Source organism: Podarcis erhardii (assembly GCF_964252035.2).
Source record: "Podarcis erhardii genome assembly, chromosome: 8".
In the NCBI taxonomy this organism is placed as follows: domain Eukaryota; kingdom Metazoa; phylum Chordata; class Lepidosauria; order Squamata; family Lacertidae; genus Podarcis; species Podarcis erhardii.
In genome coordinates, this window is record NC_138499.1 from 71,828,595 (window position 1) to 71,833,792 (window position 5,198).

Consider the following 5,198-nt stretch of genomic DNA (forward strand, 5'->3'; position numbering starts at 1 on the left):
CAGATCCTCTTTGTGACATCACACATAACATCAGAATGGCATGTTTGCATTCAACCTAAACTATCTCCATGCCAACAGCAATGGCCAGTAAACTTCTGCAGCCAAGTAACCATCAGCCTGACTACCCAGTTGTTCAGATCTAGACTATTGGATGTTTAATTTTTGCTCTCATAATCAAAGCCTGGAGAAGAGCTGTATATATTCTGAAAACCTGCTTCCACTGTTAAAGAAAACTAATTGTTAAGGATTGAGCAGAGGAGGAATGGTGGAGACCTCCTCCCCATCCTGACTCTTCCAGGGAGGAGGAAGAGGAAGGCAGTATAGAATTACAACAGGGGTTTGAGGGAGGAAGCAGCTCAGAGGCGGATGAGGGGGAAAGTTGGGAAATCATGGATGAGCTAGAACAACACCGGGCTGACACGTTGTCATTAGAAAGCATTCCAGACCCTCCATCGCTCAGAACCTGGCCTTAAAAGTAGGAGAGCAAAGAGCTCAAAGACAGAGGGCACCCGTAGAAGAGACAAATGAAGAAGTGGGAGAGATAGGGGGTGAAGATTCACTTGGGACACCACCATTATCCAAGAGGCTGGGTTCTATAGCCTCTCTCTGTAAAGATTGAAATAAAAAAAGAAACTTTTCCTTGTCTTTATACTTGCCTGGGCAACCAGCCGGGAGCTGCTGACAGCATCCTGACATGGAGTTCAGTAGCATCTGGAAGGCCAAAGACTTCCTCATCCTTGGTGTAGGGAGAGAATGATTGAACTGGACTCTAGATGGTTTGAGGTATATAACATCAAAGGGGTTTGGGTTCAATGGGGCAATTAAAATGGGCACAAGCCCCCAATCTAAAGTGTTTTGTGTATCTCCAAACACTTTAGTGAAACATTTACACACATCCCGCCCAAAATAAAACTCACACAGATTGGAATACTATAGGGGGGAAAGTTTAATACGTTTTTTAAAATGACATTTTGGTATTAATGGTATTTCCATGCTCTCCCATACTATCTACTAGAATGTGAAATGGACTATTTTGTACAATTGGTTTTAGTAGCATTAATATAATAGCAATGCATATCTGCCCCCTTGAACCTTGATAACATTCATATCTAGTGATATCTATCTGCACCCTTGATCCTTTACCAGCAGGCTCATAAATCGGGAAGAAAAAGTGACCCAAATAAGGTATCCAATAAATCTACAATGAACGTGAAGGACATAAAACCAATGCTGTGAAAGAGCGCAATCACTTTTACCAACGCTTTAGAATCTACAGAGGGGGAAAGAGTGTGTGTCTTCCTGAATTGGTGTTAGCTATTTTTACATCTTACTGTTATTGTGCAATTGAGTTGATTGCAGTTCATACACTTATAAGCTGTAATTTGACTTCAGTGTTCTCCTGACAATTAATGGATGTGCAGAAATAGCCCCGGTCCTCTAAAAATGATACCAATTCTCTCTACTTGCTCGGAAAATCTACCCACACCAGGTTGGAAGAGCATCCCATGGTCTACAGAGATGACCAGATCAAACCTCCTTCCATGTGCACTCGGAGCCCATAAGGCAGGAATTGGAAAACTTGTGCCCTCCAGATGTTGCTGGAATTCAACTGCCACCATCACTGGCCATTGGCCATTCTGGTTGGGGTTGATGGGAAAGATGCCCTTTAACAATTTAAGGTTCACATGTTCCCCATCTTTACCTTAGGAAAACCATTTAACTCTCATGTCAAATGTTTTGCACTATTTTAAACCCTACATTAACCTCTACTTGGATTCAGTTTCATTCATTTATTTGAATCCTGGTTTTCACTCCCAACAGTTCTCAAAACAAGGAAAATTTAAATTTATACAGTACAGGTAAAATCATAGGACTCTGAAGAAGAAAACGGATGATGGACACACAAGCTGAAATCTGAGCCGACTTTTAAAAACAGAACACATCGTCACATCGTAAAAATACAATCTGCAAAGGAAGACACTGCCTACGTAAAAGGGGCATGCTTCTGTTAGGAAGCTGATTCTAAAACTGAAGGGGGAACCCCCCAAAAAGTCATCTTGGGGCAGCATTCTAATGGATGGTGGGATTTCCAAACAGTTTTCATTCCCATTTGGGAAGTTATGTAAGGAAGGAGACACTGTCCCTGGTATCTTGTGCCCAGACCATAAAGAGCTTTAGAATTGAGCACCAACACCTTGAATTTAGAAACCAATCACCAGTCACCAGAACTCATGAAGAACAGGTGGCATGTGTTTTATCTGCAGCTAATGTGAGATATTAAATCAGTCTGCCTTGTTTTTTTACTAGCTGCAGTTTCCAAAATGCCTTCGAACAGAGTGCATTAGAAAGACTCGAAACTTGAGCAGTGTGGGACATGTGGTCCTCCAGATATTGATGGACTCCAACTTCCATGTCCAATTTTCCAGAATAAACAGAGTTGAAGTCCAGTAACATCTGGAGGGATGCAAGTTCTCCATCACTGCTCTAGCATGCCCTTTTGTCTTTAGGGCCTTCTTTTACAGCAGGAGTGGGAAACCTGTGGCATTTAAACAATGACTTCCTCAATGCTTTTTTCTAAAAAAATGTTTAGGGGTACTCTCATTTTCCTACGCCTATTGAAATACTGCTCCTCAGTATTAAATCCACAAAATGTTTAGGGGTATGTGTCTCCCTGCATCCCCCCAGAAAAAAAGCACTGGACTTACTTATAAATGCTGTTTCCAGCCTCTAGCTCCCTGTTTCTGGCTCCCTGCTTGTGGGATGCTCTCCCCAATTAGGCTTGCCTGGTGCCTTCATTACCTATCTTTCGGCACTAGGCAAAAACATTCCTCTTCTCCCAAACCTTCAGTTAATTAAACAGTCTATGGCCTTTTAAGCTGTGTGTGGGGAGGGTTTATTCCTTTTGTTTGTTGTTGTTGTTTAGTCGTTTAGTCGTGTCCGACTCTTCGTGATCCCATGGACCAGAGCACGCCAGGCACTCCTGTCTTCCACTACCTCCCGCAGTTTGGTCAAACTCATGCCGGTAGCTTCGAGAACACTATCCAACCATCTCGTCCTCTGTCGTCTCCTTCTCCTTGTGCCCTCCATCTTTCCCAACATCAGGGTCTTTTCCGGGGAGTCTTCTCTTCTCATGAGGTGGCCAAAGTATTGGAGTCTCAGCTTCAGGATCTGTCCTTCCAGTGAGCACTCAGGGCTGATTTCCTTCAGAATGGATAGGTTTGATCTTCTTGAAGTCCATGGGACTCTCAAGAGTCTCCTCCAGCACCAATTTGTTTGTTACCATGTGTATTTTTGTGCTTTTATACTGTGAATCTGTGCACCAGTAGTGATTTATTCATGCTTGCCACATGACTCGGAAAACTGTCTGTGGACAAACGCTGGCTCCCTTGGCCTGAAAACCAAGGCATTGCATCCCACAGTCGCCTTTGACTGGACATAAGTGTCCAGGGGTCCTTTACATTTTTACCTTTACTGTAAATCTCCCTGTGATCCTCGGAAGAAGGGCAGTAGAGAAATTTAATAAATAATCATGATTATGCAAATGTGGCTGAACGACAACACATGGCCAATGGCATTTCCCTTTATATGCACTTCACCTTCTAGAAAACTATGAGAAAGCCCCAGCATGTACAGAGCTCTTGTGCATGGCCATCATACTGAAAAAAATTGAACTACCATCCCCATTCTATCATCTTGCAAATCTCGTTTTTAGTAAGATTGTTATTAAATTTCAAGTTAAGCTGAGTTCTTTAAATAACAGCAACCCACCTCTCTCTGTCTCTGTCTCCCACCCCTGTATTAGTCTCCCAGGCCCTCATGAATAAAGCTTCCTAATTTGTAACTTACCATTTGATTGCTTTCCTCTCTACTGCATAACTATTACGTTTCCAACCAAAGCCTCTATATCCAGAGTCATTAGTGATTGCTGGGTATTATCTGTGAAATTCTCAAGGAAGTCATCAATCTTTATTGTGCAACTCTTTTTAATCAGTCCACTTGTTTTCTAACAAGAAAGAAACAAAAATGCTAGTTCAGTATAATGACCAATCTTATGCACTGCCCCCTTTCCTGTAGCCACCACGCCTGCCTTTAAGTTACACTTCTTAAGCCATATGGGTTTGGGTTTTTTTGTGCTACTTAATGAGAACTATTTTGCCCTTTATGCTTGTGGGAGGGGAATGCACAGATGTGTGAATTGACTCACATGTCTTCTTTACCATCATAAGTTTATTATTATTATAATTTCTAGATTATGAAGTATGATTTATGAATTGCCTTTTACATCTGTCTCAAGGTGATTCAAAAGGCTAGCATGAAAACAGCATGAAAAAATAATCTGAAGATAGCTTTAAAAACAATAGAAAATGACCACTTAAGGCTGAGACCTTTTCATCTAGCTGGAAAACCTTTGTGCCACATAGTACAATGTGTAAAAGGAAACGTCCATACCTTGGGCAATTATGTGAGCTGCAAATGAGGGCCAAAGCTCATTCATCATTACACATAGGAAACATGTAAGTTTTCTTTTAAGTAGCTGAGAAGGGTGAAGCACAAACATTCTGTATTGCTAAGTGGTTCTGAATTTGAGCAGTGTCAGTCCTGTGTTTATAGAACACCCACAGAAATGCAGTGGGGCAAGAATAAAGGTAAAGGTACCCCTGCCCGTACGGACCAGTCATGTCCAACTCTAGGGTTGTGCGCTCATCTCACTTAAGAGGCCAGGAGCCAGTGCTGTCCGCAGACACTTCCGGGTCACGTGGCCAGCATGACGAAGCTGCTCTGGCGAGCCAGCACCAGCGCAGCACACGGAAACGTCATTCACCTTCCCGCTATAAAGCGGTACCTATTTATCTACTTGCACTTAGGGGTGCTTTCGAACTGCTAGGTGGGCAGGAGCTGGGACCGAAAGACGGGAGCTCACCCCGCCGCGGGGATTTGAACCGCCGACCATACGATCGTCAAGTCCTAGGCAGTGAGGTTTTACCCACAGCGCCACCTGCATCCCTTTGGGGCAAGAATGTGTCCTCCTAATTCTTTCACCAGATATTCTATGGTTTCCTATGGGCTTCAGTTCTTCCCTTTTTCCTTTCCCTTAGATTTCTAGTACAGTGGTACCTCAGGTCACAAACACCTCGGGTTACAAACACTTCAGGTTACAGACTCCACTAACCTAGAAATAGTACCTCAGGTAAGAAATT